Below are 23,783 nucleotides of genomic sequence, written 5' to 3'. Positions count from 1 at the left end.
AATCTGGCCTCCCAGCCTGAGGATGAAGGTCTCCTGAAGCTCATCTACGGAGGTGCCACCTCCCTCCACTGGTGCAAAGGGTTAGGGCAAGGAAAGTCAAATCCCTGACCTCTCCTAGTCTCCCCTGCAAGTCTCCCTCTCCTAGTCTCCTAGTCTCCCCCCCCCCCCAACCTGGTTTCCAGTGAGATCCATGACCTGGGACCTAACTAGTGCCATGGGCTCTTATAAGCCTTGTTGGCTTATAAGATCCCAACACCAAAACCACGGGCTAAACCCTCTTTTTAGCTCCAGGGCAGTGCTCTGAGAAACCCAGTCTCCAAGGTCTTTAAAGACCTTTACAGCCTGGTGTCAGGCACCCCAGAAAGGCCCCTTCCTGCTCTCTAGTGCAAACTGGTCCCTTGCCTCCTCCTCCAGTCGGCCTGCTAACAAACACTTGTCAGAAGTCTGGTTTGCACCTACTACCTCTCCAAAGAGCGACCTGCCGCAATGGTGGTATCACCAGCCACCCACCTTGGCCTAGAGGGAGGTGGGGGGTGGGTGGCGTGGGGTGGGGGGTGGGGTGGGGGAATGCTTTCAAAATTAGGGCTGCATCCTGACAAAGGAACTGCTTGAAGTTAAGGACCCCTAGGCTGAGGCCTTCCCGGAAGGCTTCCTGGCCATTCTTATTTTTGCATAGGAACCTATTGAGGACTGAGCCTTGTAAAATGTCTGCTGGAGAGCCAACACTTGACCTTCGCGGAGAGAGTGTGGGAAGCACCCTGGCCCCAGGCCCTGAGGAGAAATGAGGGCCCCTTCTGTGAGTGCACAAAACGGCCCGGTGCTCGCCGGTGCCACTCTCGCGGCCAAGCCCTGGGCTGACACCATGCAGCACACGGCGCTACCCACAATGCACCGGCCCTCCTCTGTCACACATAGGCACGCACACTCACCCCGGCTCCCGGGAGGGAGCCCTCCCCAGCCCACAGGCGACCCGGACCCGACCCCTTCAGTCACGCACTTACCTGGAAGTTGCACCGGCCGCGGTCTCGCCCTGGCTCCCGCAGTGGGATGGGGCCAGGCCAGGGGCGGCCGCTGCGAGCGACTTCAGGCAGGGTTCAGCCAGCGCCGAACAAAGGCTGCACGCTGGCAGCAGGCGCCGCCTGCATCCCCGCTCCGCGCCCGGTCGGCGGCGGCAGCGGCGCGGGGGGCCCGGGCAGCTGCGGAGCCCGCTCGCTCGGCGCTGCCCGCTCCGAGGGCGCTCCGGCTCCCGCGCTCCCGCTCGCTGCTGCCCGCCACCGCCGCCGCCGTCCGGCTACCGCACCGCACACATCAATTATTCATCGCCCGTCTCCAGCTTCCTGGGCGAAGCCAATCACAGGCGGAGGCTCTGCTAATGGGGCCGCCGCCGCCGTGGAGGCAGCCAGCCGCGCGCCCGGGCACAAGCGACAGCCCTCCGGGGACGGGGATGGGCCGGGGGCGCGCGGGGGGCGGGGGCGCAAGGGGCGCGCCAGGGAAACTTCACACGGCCTGCGCCCTGCGCAGCACTGCCCAGACACCGCGGGCACGACCACCCACTCTGCGTGCGCCCGAGTGGGGCTTAGGGGCTCGAGGGAGGCCAGCGCGCCACGACGGGGGGGGGGGGGGGGGGGGGGAGGGAGGAGGAGCGCGGGAGGAGGATGAAAGGCTAGCAGGCCTGCCTCGGCGTCTCTAGGGAGCCCTGGTTCGTGCGCGCCATACCCGCCCCGTGAGCCTCGTTGCCCGCACCCCACCCCCAGCCCGCCGCCCGCACTCACTCGCGCGCAGACCGCCAGCCCAGCCACTTTGCTGCGAGGGAGCAAGAGCGACTATGAATCGGAGGCAGCTCACATTTCAAACTTGCAAGCAGGGGTGGTGCTGGTGCACGCCACTGAGAGAACGCACCTCCCGACCAGCGGCGCTCCAGCCTCCGGGCGGGGGCGGTGACCAGCCCCCTTCCCTCCCCTACCTAGGCAATTAATTGGAAGTAACACTTGTGTAAGTGGGGCTCCCAGAGCGCTGTCGCCCGAGGGGGCCGCCGGGTAGGCGCTGGTGGGGATGACTTCGGGTATCTCCCGCCCCCAGCGAATCTTCCCAAGTGGTCATGCTAATGAGGGTCCCTGCGGGGTGGGGGCGGAGGAGGGAGTTGGCCTGGAGGCTGCAATGTCCTAGGGGTAGGGTAGGAAGGGAGGAGGCGGGGCATAACTGGGGCGTCCACACCGCGACCTCAGTTTAAAGGATTTTAGGAATAGGCTGAGGGCGGAAAAGGCAGGCAGCACAGCATCTTTTCAGGCATAGGGGCACACCTACCACCCCTGGGATTCCCCGAACAGGGTGAGCGGGCGCACGTATGCTTGAGCTCCTTGACTTCGGGGAGTTCCTGTGCCCTGGAGCCAGTGGCGGCAGGGAAGCCGGGGGCAGCCGCTGCACAGCCCCGCCCTGCCCTAGGTAAGCTGCTGCCTTCCTGACTGCATCCTGTGGTGGCCACGGCCTTTCCCTTCTAGCGGGTCTGTTGCATGGGCTCCTGGCGTTGAGCTGAGCTTACCCCTTGTATACCTCTCCGCACCGCAGACACCCCCATGGGAGCCCACCCTCTGCCCTACCATAAATGGTACTCCACCCCTCCCTCTTTACTTCCCATCACTATCATCCTCTTGGAAGAAACTATATGTTATAGCCCCCTCCCCCAGCCCCGCCCACCTGCCAGTGAAAGTTTCCTGATGGTGACCTAACTGCCCCAAACAATTAGAAAGGTAGGTGGGACCCGGTCGTTCATCTTAAAAAAAGGTAGCCAGAACCGTCCTTAAATCTCTATGTTGGAGTGCCCTGCACTGCTCTCCGTGCCATCCGGGGAATTGATCAGGTCCACTGGCCTTTGACATTGCTTCTAACTTCAATCCAGGATTACCCCCACCCTTTTCAGTCTGAGCTTCTGGCTGGCCCCTACTCTGTCCTCTCTTGTACTGCCCTCTCTGGAAGTGGCTGAGACAAATCACTTATCTAGAAATCGCTCCTGCTCCTCGTTTGGCAAAAACGGTTAGCAGGCTCTAATCCCACCCACTGACACTTGAAATATCACTTTTGGGGTTGGCATTTGGCAATGCAGTTGTCATGGGGCTTTCCCTCGGAGGAGCTGGTTAAATGGATTAATTCAGACTTTATAACTTGCTGCCTTTTGGACAAGAACTAGCTTCCTGCAAGAGAGATTAATTGGCAACCCCTTCCTGTGGGGCCAAGCTCAGGGGCACCAGGGGAAGAAGGACTTCCCTACTCTGCACAAAGTCCAGGCTTTGCTCATCTCACCTCATCTAAGGACTTCCCACATCTTGGGTTAGAGTAGCTTCCTTGAGGACAATCATTTATTTACTGAGACATTCAGTGGGGCCCTGCCCTCCCAAGCAGCCCCACAGGGGTTTTTAGATCCCACGAGGGAGAAGCCCTGAAGCCCAGGACGAGGATTCTCCCATCTCTCTCTTTTTGGTTGGCCCGGTCTCCATTACAGATCCCCAAGACAACATACTCCAAAGCCCAGCGCTCTGCTCCAACGCCCGGAAACAGACGGCCACAACAATTTGGCCTGCCTTTCGGAAGAAAACACTGAGGTGGATGTCCCTCAGACCTGGTTTCTAACATTAATTTGGTTTCAACATAATGCCTGGGCTCAAGCTTCCATTACACAGAATCCAAACAGCCAAGACCTCCAGTAATTAGATCACTTTTCTCCTGGATCCTCCCCTCCCTGGAGTTTTGTGCTGCAGTGGTACCTCACAATGGTGACCTCATCCTTAGTGCCTTCTCAGCCGCCAAACACCCAAATGTTTGGAGCTCCCAGGTCCATTCTTGAAATAACCTGTAAGCGTTGGTACTTTGTGGGCAGCCCAGGTCACTCAATTCAGAAAAACCACTCCTATAAATTTAGCCAGAATTTACACTGGAATTGAGCAGAGACTTATACCAGAGGGACACCAACCAGGGGTTCTGCTTGGGAAACTAAGAACACAGCCTCGCCAGTCTCCTCCCCCACTTTCCAGGGACCACTCAGAGAGAAGCTCTGAGGTGGAGTAGGAGATAGCATTGATATGCTAATATTTAAGCTGCTCAGGTCTAGGACTTATAATTTTGACTTTCCCCAGGTAACCCCACCCCACCCCAGTAAATACACTCCACTAGCAGATTTACATAATTAGGAAAAAAAATTGTTTTCAAGCATCCATTAAGCAGCCAAAGCTAGGGTTTTTCACATGCTAATTTCAAGCCTCGCTTGGGCCCTCTTCAAGGCTCTCTCCTGCCATCTCTTATTAACACTACACTCCCGAGTCTAAGGAAATCCGGGTACTCCAACCAGTTCCTGCTTCAGAATGGCTTCTCCCTACAGACTTCTTCACATTCCAGCTCGACTCCTCTAACTTCCAAAGATTTGCTCAAAGGCCTGGGGCCCACAGTGGCCCGCTCCACCCCCTGGACGCCTGCCTTGATAAGGATCTACAGGAAAGGGGCGGCAGACAAAAGAAGGCTCCACCTCTGCGCTCAGTCACTCCCGGGGCTCTCCCAGTGGCCTGGTGGGGGCGGGGCGGGGGGGGGGCCCAGCCCAGAGGAATGACTTGGGAGGCAGAAGAAAGGAAGAAGAAAGGGAGAGCTGAGGTCCCCGGCGCCCTGATGAATGCCCTCGAGAGCTCGGGAAGCCTGACTCTGGGATCAATAGCGGGTGGCATTTTCTTGCGGGTGTTTGAACTCCTGCCATGGCCCTGGTGAGGAGGGGCCACTAATAAATCACAACACTGCAGCCAGGAAGGCAGGAGGGTGTGGGAGAAAGGATGCTTCTCCCATCTGGGGAAGCCTTTCATGCGCAACCCACCTCTGAAGGACTAACCAGGCCATGGGGGGAGGGGCCTGCCAGGGTTGGGTCTGGGGTGCGGAAGAAGCCTCCTCCAGGATTCCCCAGCTCACTTACAGAGGGATGGAGCGCCCAGACCCTGAACAAGCAGCCCGGACCAGTAAGGAGAAAAAAAGCAAAGCCACCTAGTATGTAGGTCACCCTGGGGTAGAAAGTAGCTCAGAGATGGGTCACCCCCAGAACTTTGTGTGGTGGGAGCCCAGGGACACACTCCATGCAAGCTCCCTCCCCCCAAGCTGAGGAGAGGCAGGGCAGTGAACTCAAGAGGTGGCTCTTCAGCCCACCTCTTCCTGATTCCGGCCTTGCTGATTCAGTAGGTCTCAGCAAAGGTCCCAAGGACTCAGAGAGGGCACCCGTGCAGGCTCGAGCACTCTGAGGGAGCGTGAGGTAGACAGGAAGGCCCTGGGCAGGTCTGAGGATGAGTGTGACGGGGATGAGCGCAGGCCCTGGGTCATCCACCGTCACCCGACGGGTCCTTTTCAGGATGCCCGGAAGGGAGTACCGGGCAGGAGTGTGTCGATTAAGGGACACACACACTGAGGGTAACAGGCCCTGGAGCAGCTGTCTCCCTGCCAGCCCAAGCAGCTGCACTGGGTGTGTCGACTCAGGGCTCTGCCTCCAGGGACTCTTTCTGGGGCTCCTATCTTCTCACCTCTGAAGGGACAGCTATAAATCCCTGTGTCTACTGATAACGATATTCCCTCTGTCCCTTTTCCTTCCACCCCTGCTCAACCTCCTCACTTCTAGATGTACAGTCTTGAAGAAGAAAGGCACAGTCGGGATTCAGCTCCTGGCCAGTGCAAGTGTCCCCGCCACTACTCAAAACCCTGCCCACCCACAGGGACAGCAGGAGGGCACACTCCCACTTGGGAGACAGAGCTGGGGCCCCGAGCTGGACCCAGGCCTCTGCCCGTCTGTAGTCATGCACAGCTCACAGGGACAGAGCGCTTGCTGACTGCCTGGCACAGGTACAGCACTTTCCAAGTGTCCACACGCCATCCTCACCAACGGCCCTGTGGGATAGGGTGTGATTATTGTTTCTGCTCCAGAGATGACAACAACCGAGGAACAGAGAGGTTTAGACAACCTGCCGAAGGGGTTAAACCACCCAGCATTCTCACTGCACTGCCAACTGTCATACTCTGTTTCCAAGATGGGACTCCAAGTTCCAGGGGAGAGAGACGGTCCAAGTCCCACGGGGGATCAGAGACCCCTCTCGTTTTGTATTCTTTTTAGCATACCACAATACACACACTGAAATAATTTCCTTATGTTTCGTTTTTATGTTTAACATCCATGTGACGTTTTGGGCTGGCTGGAGCCCCACCTGAGGTGGGCGCAGGGACATGGCGGAGGAGACACCCCTGGGTTCACCCACCTGCAGGGTCCTCGTCCCACACTGTGACTGCATTCTCAGAGGTCTGCATTTGGCTTCTGCCCAAACCTTATAATCATTTCCTTAAGAAAACAAAACCCACCCCTGCCCCCACCTCCTTTTGGCACTTTTGAGAAGCTTTACAATTTTAAGATTATTGGGGAGCCAGGAAAGCCTCCTACCAGGCTGGAGGAGAGAAGCTGGGGGAGGAAGCCTAGGATCCAGGCACAAAATGGACACTATGATGGTTTCAGTCTTCAAGAGCTGCCTGCTCCTGTGTGCTCAGCGGGAAAGGTGGCCAGCCCCGAGGCTGTCTGCCCATGGCAGTAGGATGCCCCCAGCCACCGGGGTGTCTTGTGGGCAGAGAAGCTGGCAGGCAGGAGCCAGAGCGGATCAGGAACTGTCCATGTCCCCAGAAGCTAAAGAGCTGTGGAGGGAGAGGACATGCCTGGATTTGTAGGCTGGGACGCAGAAAACGAGCGCTGGCTAGCTGGTGGCCCTGGACAAGAAGTCACTCAGGCTTCCTGAGCCTTTCTGCCTCCTCTTTTGTAACACGGGAGTGAGGATACCTAACATTGGTCCTAGGGAGAAGGAGAGGAGATAATAGAACAGTGATGATTCTCAGCAGGAGGGGAGGCCGTGGTGTTGTGGGTTGAACTGTGTCCCCCAAAAGATGCTGAAATCTAACACCCAGTGCCTGTGAATGTGACATTATTTGGAAGTAGGATGTATTCATTAGGGTGGGCCCTAATCCCACATGACTGGTAGACTTATAAAAAGCAGAAATATAGATGTGGGGAGAATGTCACGTGAAGACTGGAGCAACATGTCAGGGAACTACCAGAAGTAGGAAAGGGACCTGGAATAGACCCTTCCCTAGAGCCTTCAGTGGGGACATGGCATGGTCATGCCAATGGGACACCTTGATCTTGGACTTCTGGCCCCTGGAACTGTGAGACAACACATTTTATTTCTGTGGTTTAAACCTGTAGGTCTGTGATTCTTTGTTATGGAAGCCCTAGCAATGAATACAGGTGGTGATGCTGTTAAAATGGAAGTTGCCGTACATCCTCCTCTGCTTAACTCCTTTTCCTCCAGTGGCTCCGGCTCAGTCAGTGAAAAAACCCAAGTACTTATGACCCACAAGACCCCGAGTGACCTGGCCCATGTCTCCTCCCTGACCTCATTTCCTCCCTTTGGTTCACTCCGCTCCAGCCTTGCTGTCCTTCTGGCTTCCAGCGCCCCAGATGCACCCTCAGGGTTTGCCGGGCAGCTCTTCTCCAGGCAGCCGGCTCACTCCCCACCTCCTGCAGGCTTGCCCTCCTATGACACTTCTCAGGGAAGCCTTGTCGGCCACCCTTGCTCCAAACTGCAGCCCCTCCTGACACTTCCTGCAACTCTTTCCTGACTGCGGTCTCCCCTTGGCATTTTTGACTGCTGTACGTCAATTCTCTCTCTTGTTCACTCTGTCTTCCTTCCCGGAAGGTAAGCTCCATGTCAACAGTGACTTTTGTCCCTTCCGCACAGGTTATATCGACAGTATCTAACACATGCCAGGCAAACGTGTGGTATTTGCTGTGTGAATGAAGCAACAACCAGGTGCCTGAATCAGTGAGGGAATCAGGGAGTGAATGAGTGAGTAGTGGGGTCTGTGTGCCTGTCTCCCCCTGCCCGCCCACCCAGATACAAGGTCCCCGACCTGCTGTCTAGAAGAACACAGGTTGTTTCTCAGTGGAGGCAGCCTGCTCAGACAGGAAGCTCAAGCCGGCTAACAAAGGGGCTGCTGGAGGTGGTGCGGAGCTCACCACGCAGGCCTCTAATGAATCTCTCCCCATTGATTTCTGGAGTTGCCTTTGAAGGCAAGGGACAGGCAAGGCAGCTCGAATGTCCATGCCTCAGCAGTCCTGGGGTTTTATTGCTTCTCCCAGGACACAGCTTTGACAGGGGCTTCCGGACGGCCCCAGGGTTGGACTGACAGAAGCTCCCCGCAGTTGGAAAGGCAATTTCCTTTCCTGTTGAAGCTGTATGTCTGTCTCACCACCCGTCTGGGCCGGGGCGGCCGAATTCCACTCCTGACACTCCCCAGACAGAGGCTTACGCAGGCCCCAGGAGGGTGCCGTGTGCTTTGCAGAGGAAGAAATGGGGCTCAGGTGTGGGAAGGATTTAAGGCCACACACACACACATAATACACTCTGACCCGAGGCTGTATGCAGGCTTAGGGGCACACTGGGGCCTGGCAGGGCTGAAGGCCCCTAGTGATGGCTGCTGTACCAGCAACCATCTGACCCCAGTGTGCCCCCAATCTTGCAAGGCCTACTCTGTCCAGCACCTCTCCCTGCAGAGCCTCTACTTGTCCATGTGGAACTGTCAACTCATTTAACATTGGTACAATGAGGCCCTAGTCTTATTTTTCAAGAGAGGAAGCTGAGGGTCAGAGAGGGGCCAGGGCTTCCTCCAGTCACATGACAAATCAGTGGTAGGTCCAGGACTAGATCCTGGACTCCTGGGTTGCTCTAGAGCCTCAAGCCATCTCTCCCAGTGCTGTGTTCCAAGTCTCAAGAACGTGCTCTCCAAACTGTAAAGTGCAAGACAGATAGGAGGGTTTACTACTCTAAAGAGCTCGGGTCCATCAATTGCCTCCTTCTAGGAGCTGGTGGAATTCAGGTGGGGAGCACTGCCCTACTCTGTTCCACATTCTCCACCTCCTCCTCACAGGGAGGTTGGGGTAAAATCCTGGACCTTTCAGCTTCTCTCCTGACCCACAGTGGGAGTCACACACATCAGAAGGATAGATGGAGGCATCTGACTTGGGCTCCAAAGGAGAAGAGAGCTTCTGACCGTCAGGGCCATCTAGGGGTAGTGGTCAGCACCTTGTCACTTGGGGTAGGTAAGCTGAGAATGGCCAGTTGCAGGAGGAATCCCACACTGGTAGCCTTGTAGCTTCTGAGGCCCTTTCTGCTTTGGGCTGCTATAACAGGTAAGAGCAGAGGAAGGGTGGCTGAGAAGCACGATTAAGCACCTTAGTATGTTCTGGGCAGCAGCAGAGCAGTTTGATGAACTTCCCAAGCCCATTACAGTTCACCAGAAATCCATCATCTGGTGCACTCCTCTCCCCGCCCTTTCCTGAAAGCCCTGTGTGAGATGCTTACCCTTTTCCAGCCTCTTGCTCCCAGCCCATGCGAGCCCAGGGATCCAGTGGCTTCCTTTACTCCCCAGTGTGGTCCCAGGTCTCCCCGACCCCTTGGGGATTTGGACTTGAGCAGACAGGCCACACAGGAATGTCTGACTGGGGAAAATCCAAAGTGGCCACCAGGGCACGGTGAGGACTGGGAGGCCAAGGTTGAAATTAGGATCTGCAGAGCTGAACGTGGCAGGTGGGAAGAGCACACTCCTCTGCCCGACGATGTGAAGCCCCCAACTGAGAGAGATGCTGCCGGGAGAGAGACCTGGGGGCTTGCTGCGTGACTAAGAGCAGAGCACACTGTCTCTCTCTGGGCCATAGCTTCCTACCCGGTGATGGCACCTAGTGCAGAGGCTGGATCTCCCTCTGCTGCTGGGGACTCTGGTCTCCCCAAGTCTGGCTGAGAAGGCCCCAAGAAGTATCACTACTGAGCTGACCCCCACTGACTTCCTACAGAGGCTGGAGCAGGCCAGACAAGATGCCTCCAATACACACAATCCTCTTAAGACAAAAAAGCCAATTACGGTCCCATTCTTGTAGACTCATTGGCAGTTATATCATGTTGGGTCCACCGTGAGCTCCGAAAAGGCAGGGATTTGTCTGTTTCGATCACTGCCACATTCCCGGTGGCTCTGTGCCTGACACATGGGTGCTCAACACGTTTGTTGACCAACGGATTATTCACCAAGTTGTTATCCCAAGGTAGAGGATTCCCGCTACTGTTTACTTTCTTTATAATATTCTTTTAAAATAAATCATCACCCAAGGATAATTTATTGATTTTAAAGAGAGTGAAAGGGGAGGGGGGAGAAAGCGAGAGAAGCTATGCAGAAAGAAACACTGATCAGCTGCTTCTTGCATGCGCCCCAACTGGGGATCAAACCCGCAATCTTGGTAAGAGTCTTGACCAGGGGTCGAACCTGCAACCTTTGGTGTATGGGATGAGGCTCCAACCAAATGAGCCACTCAGCCAGGGCTATAATATTCCTAATTGTTTACAAGAAGTAAATATTATTTTTGTGATTACAAATAAACACCCTATAATAACACTTTCATTTTTAAATTAAAGGAATCCAAAGTTAAGACTCCCCCTACCCAGAAAGGTGCTGTGCACCATCTTCAGAACCAGTAACTCGAGAGTCAAACATAAAACAACTCCATGTCACCAAACGAGCTTCTGAGGCCCAGCCCATGGGCAGCCTGAGCAGGGGCATGGACAGTGGGCATCACCAGACAGCCAACATCCACCCCTTTCCCTCTACACACAGTACAATTCCGCCCTATCAGTCTCTTGTCTGGGTACCTGAAATAGCCTCCAAACTGTTTTCTCTGCCCCCGACCCTGGTCCCTCCTCTATCTGCTGAGGCTTTCTAAATAAAAGACAAACCTGACCATGTCACGCCCTTGTCTAAAACTGTCCATGGCTCCCCAGTGCTGTCAGAATAAAATTTCAAATTCAAGTTTGTGTTCCTTAGATTGCCATTCAAGGCCCTGGGATTCTCATGCATGGTCTCTGCAAGGATCCCTTCTGCTAATCTTGACCCGGGTTGCTCCTGTCTAGATGCCTCCAGCAAGCTCCTTAAAGGCATTTATAATCCCTAGTTTGCCCAACTTTCCTGGAGACAGGCTCTCCCCCCAAAACGCACATGCCAGTCATAGTTGAGCAGTGGCTGGGGGTCAGCTTGCAGCTGGGAAGGGAAGCTGCCACCAATTCAAAGGTAGCAGGGAAGCCAAACCCTACCTCCCCACCAATCTGGGGGTCTTTCTGGAGGGTAAGGAGCCAGAAACTCTTGGAGAATTGGAAGGTGGGGCAAACTATGGGCAGCAACCTGGGTTGGGCCTCTTAAGGAGGCAAAAAAATCACTCCTGGGAATCTTAGCCTTTAGGATGTTATGGTTCGGGGCCAAGCAGCATTGCCTCTTCCCTGCCTCAGTTTTCCCACTTAGGATGCAGGCAGCATTCTGGGAGGCATGGTAGAAAGCTATAGTCCTGGGAACGCTGGTCCCCCTCAGCAAGGGGACCCCATGCCCCCCTCGGGCCCCAGACAGACCCGGGAGTGTGGTGTGTAATTGAATTTGGCCTAATTACCTAATTGCACTGAGGAACAACCAGTACTGACAGAGACCGAGGGTGTTGGGCTGGTTGGGAGCTGGGAGCTGGGAGGCAGTCTCCAGATCACCTAGGCCTTCAGGGAAGCAGTGCTAGGCACGGCACCTTCATATCCCTTAGCCACCTGATTGCTTGACACCCTGGTGTCATTATTCCCATTCTGAAGGTGAGGAAACTGAGGTTCAGAGGAGAAGATTCTTGCACAGGGACAGCAAGTCAGAAGAGGTATTCCTTCCACATTCCTTCTGAATCCACATTCCTTCTGTCCCTGGGGCCTCTGCACGGAATACCTTTCTCCACCCTCTCTGGGAAGATGTTCCCCTTCGAGCCTTTCTGCTAAGGTCATTTCTCCCAGAAAGCCTTCTCTAAGCTCCAGGGCTCACGGCCCCTCCTCCACCTGGCCTTTGTCGAACCTATCACAGTGATTACATGGTCAGGGGAGGGCATGTGTTCCATATCTGTGCTCACTACCAAGCCTGAAGCCACTGGGGGCAAGGGCTACATCCGCCTAACTCACAGTATCCAGCATCCAGTACAGCCCCAGGACACTGCGGTGCTGAATGACCTTCAAATCCTGGGTCTTTTCCAGGCACAGTCTGTTGTTGGTTTCCCGCCACCACGGGCCCAAGCCTTGGGGGTGGGGGTCTCATCTTCAAGAAATAATGTACCCGGGGCCGTGCCAGGAGCCCTTCAGTGTCACAGGAATACCAGAGTGATGCTGCAGGGCAGATGCGCCACTGGACATACTGGCCTCCAGGACGGACAGGCAGGAGGTCCGCTCTGAGACCCTGAGCTGGGGCTGCAGATACGAGATCCCACTGTTGGGAGGTGAAGGGACAGGCCCAGGGTCATCTGGCTTGCAAAGAGCCAGGGCTGGAAGCCAGGCCTGTCCAAATTGGGACCTGGCCTTACTGCCCTCACTGTGCTGTCCTCAAATGACAGAGCGAAAGAACAAGGCTAACTCACAGAAGGAAAAATACTTTAATCCAAAGAAAATCACATGAATAGTGGGATATCAGGGCTCATGAGACAAGGCAGGACAAAGATGATTAGATCCCTCCAGAAAGGCAGCTGCCCATTGGGCTAATTCACAAGGCAGCCCTGCTCCCAGAATGCATCAGGCCTCCATCCATCCAGGAGATGGGGCTTGTGAAGCCTCCTGCCTGTGCTGGTCTGGGGCAGGACTGCCTGGGTCTAATCCTAGCCCTGCTACTTGCTAGCTGTGTGGCCTTAAGCAAATAATTAACCTCTCTGAGTCTCCGTTTTTTCTTACTATTTTTGTAAAAAACGAAAGGAGAAGATGTATATGCAGTATTTTGCCCAGCATTTGGAAGAGTCAGGACTCAATACATGTTAGCTCCTTAATCGATTAGGAGGTGCAGTAGAGTAATGGAAGTATTAGAAGTTTAGCGTGTAGTATTAGCAATGGTAGTACCAGAGTAATATAATAGTAGCTGACCCGGGAGTACCAGAACTAGTAGTAGTAATGGGAAGAGTATTAGTGGTGAGAATTTTATCATGCCAGCCCACTGTGGCACAGTGACAGATGCCAATCTCCTCTCATGAAAATAGGGGGACCAGGTAATCCCAAAAGGTCCTCTGCGTTCTGACATCCACATTAGAGAGTAATAGTTGCAATGAAAACAGTACCACTATAGATATTTTCTACTTACACTTATTATATACCTTGTGTTCTCCAAAGGGTCACTGTACCCCTGCTTCCGCTTTCCTCTCCAACACATGGTATCCCCCTGCCGCACCGGCCTTCCTCCTCACACAGTTGATGGTTTTGGTGGGTGGGTACTCTCTACCTCCTCGTTTTGCCTCAGTGGCTGGAATGTGGCGTCACAACACACAGGGCACAGCTTTCCTCACATCATCCCATATGATCCTCAACACCAGCAACCCTGGGAGGAGGTGTGGTTAGCTCCATTTCCTGCCACAGCTAAAGTTCAGAGAGGTAATGTCGGTTACCTAAAGCCACACAGCTTGAAACCAAGCCCAGTGTAGCCTACCTCCATGGCTGGACACTTGCCATACAGATGGCAGGAGGCTGCTTTCTGTATTCGGTGAAGATGACAGAGTCCCATGTACTCCACCCTTCCTCCCCAGAGGAGGCATGGCTCCCTCTGTCTCTGCCTTGGTCTTCAATGAGTTACGTGCCGTGCTTCTACTGGCCACTCGAGAGCCAGCAGCAGTCACAGCAGGATGGGCCAGCCCCGGGTCTTAAACAAGACTAGTGGACTAGTCTGGACTAGTGTCTCATGTGGTTTTAGGTGGTCCCCATGCACGGCGGCTGTTCTGTTGTGGGTGCTGAGCTCTCTGACATTCCAGACCCACCAGTGTCTTCCTCCCGGATGCCACTGCTCTTTGTATCAGCTCCTGGAGGTATGCATGTGGGGTGTCTGTGATACTGAGCTGAGGCAGTCTTTTGTGCACAAGGAGAGGTGCTGAAACCCCAAGAAGGTCTAGCCCTAACTGGAGCAGGACACCGGTGCCTTGTAGGAAACAGACCTGACCTGTGAGGCTACCTCCACACTCCCTCTTCTCTCTGTTCAGCGGGGCAGTGCCTTTCTCCTCCTCTTTTGTTTTTCTCTTCTCACTGTTCTTTCTCCTTTGGGGTGGGAGGAGGAGAACCAAATGTAAGAGTCCTGTCCCCAGGGGCAGGCACACCAATCTCTCCCTGGAGGACACCCAGGAGCCTCTCTTCCACAGCAGCTCACTGCCAAGCAGACGGGATATCTGGCCACACTTTCCAGCCTCTCGGCTTCCCGTGGAGCACAACAGCACACCCATTTCCTCCTCCTGCCTGTGCACAGGGAGGGCAAGTTTCCATTTTCTCTCTCAAGCCTGTCTGCACAGACATGAGTCCTTTCCACATGGGGCCCCTTGCCTCCTGGCCTCCTGGCAGACACTTAATTGGGAGGAAGTGATTCTAAACATCTGGGGCACACATCTGAGAGTGAGCTCAAGACCACACGGAGCCTGCAGAAAATGGCAATACATGCAATTATGTCACTTCCTCGGCTGAGGGTGCTCAGGAGGGGGCAGCACAAAACAGCAGCAGGCATTTCTGGGGCACAGCCCAGGCCTGAGCTGGGGCAGAAGGGGGGCATCTTGGGACAGTGAGCCTAGGGCAAGAGGATGCAGGTGACTGCAGGGCAGAGCTGAGCTGCAGCCAGTGTGACCAATGGTTTGTGGGGCTGCAGTCCCAAAGGACAGGGGAGACAAAGGCAATGAAGGAGAGAGAAGAAAAGAGAGGGAGGGGGGAGGGAGGAGAGAAATGGGGAGGAGAGAGAGGAAAAGAGAGACAAAGACCAAAGAACAGAAGCAGAGGACTGTTTTACTCAGCCTGCAGTGGTCTCCGGCTTCCAGGAACTGGAGCCTCCCCTGGCCGCCAGCCCGTCGGGAGAGCAGCACTGCGGAGGCAGAGGGACCCAGTTCTTCCCCAGCCCAGCGGAGACCCTGCGCATGGGCTTCACTTCTCTGAGCCTCAGTTTTCCTATCTGGAAAAGGAGACAGAGCTCCCCTTATGGGCTCTTTTCCAAGTCAAGGGGCTCTCCTGTGCAAAGTGTTGGCAGACTGAGGGCTATCCATGAATTGCCCCTCATTTTTCCAACCCCATCTGGATGGGGAACTTCCTTCTGGAAGTGGCTGGCACCAGGAGTTCCCCCTTTTCTTCAGCTCCCTGCTTTGCTGATGTGGGTCCATTGACTGTACCTTTCCCTGAGCACATCCAGGTCTGTGAGCTCCTTGAGGGCACAGACAATCTCTAGGGTTACCTAAGTGCCAGTCACCACGTCTGCATGTAAACAAGTGCCCATGCACCACTGCTGAAGGGGTGAATTAGTTTATCCTTTGCACCAAATTTCTGCTGTCATTATAATTACGTGCCTGTTTCAAAGGCAGACTCCTAATCCTCTGCCCCCACCCCCATCACTCCCCTTCCCAGAGCAATTCCTGTTTCCTGCTGGAGACAATAGTGGCTCTTCATCCCAGACAGGTGATACTAGGTCCTCTGGAATTACCTACAGGAGCCCAGCCCCAGGCACTGTTTCCCACCTGGCCAGCCTCAACAAGCCAGGAAATGTGCCTAGGAATAGAATGAAGCAACTGTTAATAGCTTCTCAAGGAAAATCATTGGCCAGAATTCCCAAGCTCTGGGGTCTGCTTCTCCCTGGGCCCAGTAATAGCAAGGGCAGGCATGGCTGAAGGCAGGGGTGTTAAACTCATTTTCACCTGGGGCCACATCAGCCTGGAGGTTGCCTTCAAAGGGCCTAACGTAACTATTCCTTAACTGTTAAGGAGTTGAAATTAAATTCAGCCCTTTGAAGGCAACCTCGAGGCTGATGTGGCCCCTGGTGAAAATGAGTTTGACATCCCTGGCCTAAGGTATGGCCTAGGTGGCCAAGCTTCCTTCTAGCCACCTTGACTAGCCACCGCCTTATCCCCTGTGAAGGGAATTACATTGTGCAGAGCTTCCATTGCAAAACACAAACACCTGGTTGCCTGGGCAGCACCTTGCCAGGGTGACGTGATCCAGATAGTCCCCTGAGAGGCAGCTGGGTTGCCACGGAAACAGAATTGCTGCCTCTCCAGCCAGACTTGAATTCTAGATGCACTGGACCCCGAGCTTGGAGAACTGATTTGCATAAAGCCACACAGCCATCAGGTCTCAGAGCCTGTATGGCAAGGCAGGACTTAATAATCGGAACGATTATGTACAAAGCCCTTTGAGATGCCAGGTCATACCCATCATTTTGCAAGAGGCTGGAAGGTGTGGTCACAGTCACACACGGCATGGAAGTGATGGAGCTAAGCTGAGACTAGGTCAGCCTGATCCTGAGCTTGGGCCACTTTCCCCCACTGCCCCCACTCTGGCTTCCAGATCTTCGTTGTGCATGTCCTGAGACCAGCCCTATCCCAGTGGACCTCATGAGGGCCACTGCAAGTGTGGAGGTCAGCAAAGCTGGGAGCCCGCAGAGTCTGAGACCCACAGTGTGCAGAAGCAGCAGCAAGTCATCGGAGTTGGGGCAGGCCCTTCCGTCCTAGTCCACACCCTTCCTCCCTCAGTCTCTTGCTTCTTGCCTCCTCCTCTTCAGTCCCAGCCATGCATAAAGCCATCGGTCACAGCCGTCTATTCACTCAATCCCTTGTCTTATTACACAAAGGATATGAGTTACTTTTGGCAGGTTAATAAACCTCTTTGTGCGTCAGTTTTCCAATCTATAAAATGGGTTGGCTGTTATGTCAGTGCTGATATTCATCACATATCCAGCACATGGCTGACACAGGGGTGGAGCTCAATAAACAGCACTTTAAATGTTACTTTCTCTCTTGAAAGAATTTTGGGAAGGGTTGCTGGGAGACTTGGTGAGACAGAGGCCCTCAAACTTCCCCAACCCGAAGTACACACAGGGTGCTGCTCACCCGGTCCAGCCTCCCTGAGATCTCAGCTCTCAACTCCTGCAGGCCTCCTGCCTCCTTTTCTTGGGGGAAAGGAGACGTAATCCAAACCCCATGTGAGCCTCTGCTGTCTTGGACACCACCTTGGGCTTCTGGCCCTGGAGCCTCAGGAAGCCTCTGGAGCCTGCCTGAGTTAATAGGATCCCACTCGTGTCCTGCTCACTTGGAGGTGAACGTGGCTGGTGTTACGTTGACCCTGCCTACACACACAGGTTCCCTATCTTCTACGCCATGACACAGCATCAAGCTCAGGGCTTTTGGCTACCTCCATGTATGACAGGCATTCCAAGGAAGTCTCAATGCCAATAAGTGGGCAGGATTACTAATGTGTATACAGCACTTACTATATACCAGGCCTCATTCTAGCCCTGCGGATAGGTTAACTCACTTATGCCTATGATGTAGGTGTTATTAGTCTCACCTTTTATCAAATGAAGCAACCGTGGGGGAGAAGTGACTTTCCCAAGGTCACACAGACGGCAAGTGGAGGGCCTGAGTGGGATTTACACCCAGGCAAGCTGCTCCAGGGTGCTTGTTTTTAATGATCAATACTACTCCTTTCTATGAAATAACTGAATGGTTTCTGGAAAATGTATTTGAAATGGGGGCCGACCAGGAAAAATCCTGGCAGTAACAGCTGACGTGTACTGAATGCTTCCTCTGTGCCAGGCTCAGCTACTCACCATCCACGGGACCATGAGTAAGGAGTGAGCTCAAAGATGGGTGGGTGTCTGACCTACCAACAAGGACAAACCATCATTAAATGCTGTACTTATTATCTCCACCTGCAAGCAATTCCGGTGTTCATGACAAGCTCTCTCGAGCCATTAACGTGCCTTTCCCAGGACTTCATTCCAACCTGCTTGTTAAGGGGCAGCTTATGATTTCAGGGTCAGATATTCCTGTTTGAATCACAATTCTGGCTCTTCAAGGCCAAGTGGCCTCAATCAAATTACTCGGTTTCCCTAAAACCCGGTTTCCTCATCTGTGATAAGAGGAGACATGGATCTGGGACCATCCTGTGGGGTATGTGAGTTCATGGCTGCTCCACACAGCGCCTGGTACCGAGAAAATGCTGATCAAATATTTGCTATCATCGTCAGATTCTTTCCTAAGCCAGATGCCCTGGCCCTGTACTTCTAAACAGGTGAGACTGATGATACCTGCACCGTCGTCAATTCCTGTCTGTCTGTCTAACCCAGAAGGTATTTACAAGGCTGTGGCTTGCAGTGCTTGCTTAAAAAGCTCCAGAACCACCACACCCACTCTCTGCCACATCCCTGCTCCGTTTCACTCTCACGCCCTTGAATCCCATGAAATCCCTCCTCTGGGGGTGAGAATGCTAAGCTTCATCTTAAAACCAAAGCTCTGGCTTCCTTAATCCTCTTACCTGGCTCTTTGCTCTGCAGAATTAATTGCTGCCGATGGCTTTATTAACTTCTCGGGGCAGCATGGCAGCTGCAAGGCACCCTGGGTTAGAGAGGACTCTTTTGGCTGGACCTCTGTCCCGGAGGAACCTTTGGGCTGGGCGGCCAAGGCAACACTGTGGCTGCAGGGTGACAACCTGGGTGCCAGTAGGGCGATAACCCTGTGGCCTTGTATCTCCCCAGAGGCTGGCAGCTCTTGGGGCAGACCTGCAGAAAAGCAGGGAAAGCCCGAGTTCTGGTCCCACTTCTGCCTCTCCCGGGGCCACCACCCCGGCCCCCAGAGCCTCAGTCTCCTTCTGTTTAAGTGGGAATCAGCTTGCGTTGGAGATCTCAGGAGGCGGGACAAGGAAGGCTGTGTGAAGGGCTGTGCTGTGTGGAAGTTGACTGTCATTTCTCCCCTACAGAATGGGGGACTTCGCTGATTTTAAACCCTGAGAGCAGCGACTGTGTGTGGCGTGCTTGTAGCCCCTGCACACCGCGGAATCGGCCTTGCCCAAGGCGCTGATCATTTCTTGCCCTAAGAATTCCTTTTTAAAATACATTTTTTTTAAAAAAATTTTGAGAGGCATTCTCATGGCTGTGACCTCATCATGCTTCCTGTTTCTGTGAAGGTAGAGAAAAGGTGTCCATGCACTGACTGGAAGCAACCGATGTTGGGCAGGGCATGGCCTGCTCAGGGGGAGGGAGGTGGGGGGTGCCCCAGGCCCTCATGGCCTCATCAGTCCAGTCCTCTTTGAGTGAGGCACCCTTGGGTGTGTGCTGGGGGATCTGGCCCCCGACACGGCATGGGTGGTCGTGGGAGCCGGTGAGAAAACCACTGCCACCTCAGCTCTCTTCCCATGTCCGGGATGCTGCTATTTCAGAGGGGAGTCTCAGGCTCCTGCAGCCCCACCACCCCTCCGACTGGCGGAAAGCTAGCCCAGGCCGTAGCTGTGAACAGGCACCTGGAGCTCCGCCCAGTACGGGGTGGTCTCTATTGTCTTTGTTTTGACAGTTTCTAAATTTGGCAAGGGAGACTGGTCTGCCAGTCATGGTAGTGATGTAATGTATAGAGTTCCTTTTTAAAATTCCCATCTTGAAGTCAAAATGAGTGAGTGAGTAACAATATAAAGAATACGATCATACTATGAGCAAGACTGGAAAGTGGCAGGATGAGGAGAATGGGAGGCAAATATCTGCTATGGATGGGGGCAGTGGGGGGGCGCCTTGTTGCTGGCCCTGAGGGCTTCATTGTGCTCTCTGTCTACTGTGTGTGTTGTGCCTCTTCAGGTGTCTTAGCTGAGGCTAGTGTGATAGGTGCATCCATGCCCCAACCCCAAGCACCCCTCAACCAATTCTGGGTGCCAGATGCTAGACAACTACCTCCTGGTCCTTGCCTCTCAGGCTCACTGAGGAGGACATGTTCTACTCGGTCTCCCAGAGCTCCCTGCAGGTGCTCACGCAGGTAACTTATTTAACAAGACACCTTTCCTCGACCTCCTTCCCTTCCCTGTCTCATTTCCCTGCCCCTCCACCAGTGTTTTCTGGGATCCTCCTAAATCATTTGCACATCATTTGCACTGGAATCTTTACTGCAGGGTCTGCGTCTGGGGGAACCCAAATTCAGACACAGCACTTCAGCAGCCTTGCCTTTGCCCACTATGTGCCTCATTAATCTCTTCCCATCCCTCGAAGACCCCTGTCCCAATCATGTGGCCAAGGGTGAGAAGCAGCCTCAGTGTGAGAGGGTTCTGCCTGTCAGGGTCCTGGCCCTCTGCACAACCTCAGCCTGGCCACGGCTGATGCCTGATTCTCCCAACATTTTCATTTTGGACAGGCCTGGAGAGCAGATATCCACTAGCTGGGCCTCCGGCAGCAATAACCCTGCACAGCTGGGCTCTGTGGGGGAGCCAGCGATGAGGTAATCCTGCAGAAGACAGGGAGACGGGGCGAGCAGCCTCCCTAAGAGCAGAGGCCTGCCGGCCGGGGCTCTCGGCGCACCAGAGAGGGCTGAGCTGGGAAAACTGCTGAGCCGGCCTGGAGGCAAGGGCACTCTGGCCTCACCCCACCCTGGCAACTCCCGCCAAACACCAAAAGAACCCACAGTGACCTTCGCTGCTTCTGCTTAAAAACAGATCCGTGCTCCCCAAAGAAAATGTGGGAAATGAAGTCACCACACCTGACCCACAGAGATTCATTATCTATAAGTTGACAGTTTGGTATATTCCCTGTATTTTCTGTTTCCTAGACCTAAATAAATATATGTTTTATATGTATTTGTACCTGATTGAGGTCATATTGAATGGCCTTCTAAGGAAATTAATGTCATAAGCGTTTCTTGGGAGCACATGTTTTCAATGGAGGTGGAGCTGCCACTGAAATACTCAGCAACCTCTTCCGGGGCCTAGAAGCTATTTCTAAAGATGACCTTTCTCATTCTTCCATGGCACTGTGCCCTCCTCACTGTTAAATGCCAGACACCCCAGGGACCACTGCGCCACCCCTCCCCCCAATTCCTTAGCCTGGGAACGATGTGTCTACAAACCCTCTGTCACGTTCTGGTTCTCTAAGAGCAGAGTGAGGCCTCTGGATCCCAGGCCTCAGCCCTCAGGAAGCTGGAGGAAGGGGGTGGAGCCAGGGGCTACTGGCCCAGGGCAGGGCCTACCCCACCTGCTCACTGGGAGTCACTCAGAAGGGGGATGGTCCTGTGCTCCAGATCTTACCATCTAGAGGTCTAAGTCCTGCCTCCAGCCCCGGAAGCCATGTGACCTGAGTCTGACTCTTCCCTGTTTAGAGCATCAGTTTCCTCCTCTATAAAATAGCCATGCTCTTAAGAGCTGCAGTGGCCTCTCCAACAGTACTGAATTGGCAGGAGATGAGGACATGAACAGGTTTCATCTATTACATGGGGCTGACCGTGAGTCGGTTCCCAGGGGCCCGATGATGAAATCCAGAGTCCTTTCCTGAGCAGACCTGACCTCAGTGCAGAGGCCAGAACAGGAGGAAGGAAGGCGAGTCTCCCTCAGCTCTGCTGAACTCACACGAGGGGGTGGGGGCTGGTGTGCAGGAGTTCCTGGCCTTGACAAGGCAACCAACCAGGTGGCCTGGCATTTCAACGGAGAGGACTTGCCTGCCTGCTGTCTCTGGGGGAGCCAGCAGGCATTAACAAATCCCCTGCACCCACCAATCCTGCCTGCTCACTGGGCAGCTGCAAGCCGTTTTTCACGCAGAGCTGCGCACAGCTTTGTCTTAGGGAGACAGACCTGGCAGGGTGTCCCTGAATGAGGCTGTTTGTCCTCCCTGGTGACAGTGATGGGAAGGTGGCTGGCTATATGCTATGGGGTGGGCAGAGGCAGAGGGGGCAGAGAGGGGCCATGGGGGACGTGTGAAGGTGGAGACAGGAGAGGCCAGAAACGTCCCCACCACTGTGGGGATCTGAAAGCTCCCATTCAGCCAGGTGGAAGCAAGAAGGATTGTTTTCAAAGACAGCAGGATATGGTTTATGACCTGCCTTCTCCTGCTTAAGGAGGCCTGGAGAGGGGTTGTGAAATGATTTGGGGGGCCCCTGATGCTTGGTGTCCCACCCCAATGCTCTGAGGGAGGTGGGCAGGGTCTGTCTCTGAGCCCTGGGACTGCTACATGTGTTGCTATAGAAGCCCCCTCCCTGGGGCCGAGAGCTACAAAGACGGACAGAGCCCTTTCTGAGCCCCTTCTGCTTGGAACCCAGACCAGGAGGAGCAAGGCAGGAGCTCCATCACATCCCTGATTCTTCACCTCCCTGGCTGGTTAGGGGCCCGGGGCATGTCTCAGTCCCCTTCCCAGGGCCTGTGGTCAGTTCCTCTGGGGGCTGTTAGCACATCAGAGAAACCAGACCAAGCTGATGCTGGTCAACACAAAGCAGGTGATCCACTTATTTCGGGCTTCCCCTCCTGGTCCCCAGGGCTCAGGCTGCTGTGTTGGGATGTGAAGGCATACTTAGAATAGAGATCAGAAACACACATGTCCACAGGGTCTGTGGACATGCCCAGGTGTGAGACAGCTGGCGGGGAAGGAGAGCACAGCACCCGTCCGAGAGGTCAGCCCTCACCTAGTCAGTCATGGGTTCAAGGTTTCCATTGAAAAGAAGCCAGGCATGTAACTTGACAGTGCGGTCTTCCAAAGAGCAAATGCTGGCAGCTAATCTGTACTTTAAAAACCAGTGAGTAGTTGGACCTCAGATGTCTATGGGCCACATCCAGCCCACAGTGGGTGACAGACAACCATCCTGTCCACTTGTCACTAAGGAAGGCTGGTCTCCTCTTCCTCAGAGGTTTCAGGGACTGCCTCTTTCAGCTCTGACCTGACTTCTGAGTTCTCTGGTCTCTTCTCCAGATGCCTACAGGTCACCTCTCCCAGGATGTCCCTGGGACACCCTGGTACCGCCCATACCTGCTACTTTCTCCATGTTTTCCACTCTGCTGACAGCCCCATTCCTCTCAACTCCTACGTGACACCCTAGAGCCATCCCTGACCTGCCTCAGGGAGAGAAGAGGGGCAAAAGGACAACCCCAGGCACCCTAAGCTCTTGTCTGGGCTCTGTCCTGTTTTGTTGTTAACATGGGGCAGGTTCCCCTGTTCTCTGGACCCAGGGCTCCCCAACCCTTTGGTTCTAGCATTTCCTATTCTATTGTTTTTACATGCTGCTGGGCTGCTTACAGAGGTCGGCCGAGGGGACACAGATGGCTCTTGGGGACCTTGGACATGGAGTCTGCAGGAGGCACTGGCCTGCTCAGTGACAAGGAGCCCGACATTTCAGTGCTGCCTGCCAAGTTGCTGCAGGCTGGCATACAGCGGCAGTGGGGCGGGTGGGCGTGCCGGGGTCCTTGAGGACAAGGCAGACGACCTTCTGTACCGAGGAGGAGAGAGCAGTCTGGCCCCCAAGGACCTTCCCGGTGAGGAGGCTCCTGACTGCTGCATGTGCACGTGCCGCCGTATGCGAGCATCAGGCTAAAGGCTGCACCAGAACAAAGAGCTGGGGGCTGGGTATCTGAGGGGCCCACGTGGAGACGCCTGACTTGGCGGTTTGCTGCAGTGTCTGCTCTGCGCGCTCTTCAAGCTCTCTCTCTCTCTCTCTGTCACACACACACACACACACACACACACACACACACACACACACACAGAAGAGCACTGCCCCCAGGCCTGAGCTCCTGCTCCAGAGCCCACCAATGCTGGAGAGCAAAGCCCAGCCCAGCTTACCGCCATCTCTCCTGACAATGCACTGCTCCTTACTGTATGATCTCATCCCACTGGCCCTCATCTGGCCCCAGCCTGGCCTCCTAACAAGAGAGACAGACAGGGAGATGCAGCAGAAGAAG

The 23,783-nt window shown here is 54.5% G+C and overlaps 1 protein-coding gene across 8 annotated transcripts in view; it reads right to left on the bottom strand.

Annotated features, from left to right (window-relative positions):
* ZMIZ1 (zinc finger MIZ-type containing 1) overlaps window positions 1–23,783 on the bottom strand; it is a 228,497-nt gene that overhangs the window by 65,551 nt on the left and 139,163 nt on the right. Inside the window, exon 1 of one of the 8 annotated variants that reach the window (XM_053663904.1) lies at window positions 1,773–1,995. The exons of 6 other annotated variants lie outside the window; for them this stretch is intronic. The gene's annotated coding sequence lies outside the window, so the exon portion shown is untranslated. Of the gene's footprint in view, window positions 1–1,001; window positions 1,566–1,772; window positions 1,996–23,783 lie in introns of those variants that run through there. One more of the 8 variants, XM_053663903.1, reaches the window with a different exon arrangement.

Source organism: Artibeus jamaicensis, unplaced genomic scaffold, assembly GCF_021234435.1.
Source record: "Artibeus jamaicensis isolate MK-2021 breed Jamaican fruit bat unplaced genomic scaffold, CSHL_Jam_final contig_332, whole genome shotgun sequence".
NCBI lineage: Eukaryota > Metazoa > Chordata > Mammalia > Chiroptera > Phyllostomidae > Artibeus > Artibeus jamaicensis.
The sequence above is the reverse complement of the archived record's forward strand: the minus strand, read 5'-3'. Positions and strand labels throughout refer to the sequence as shown.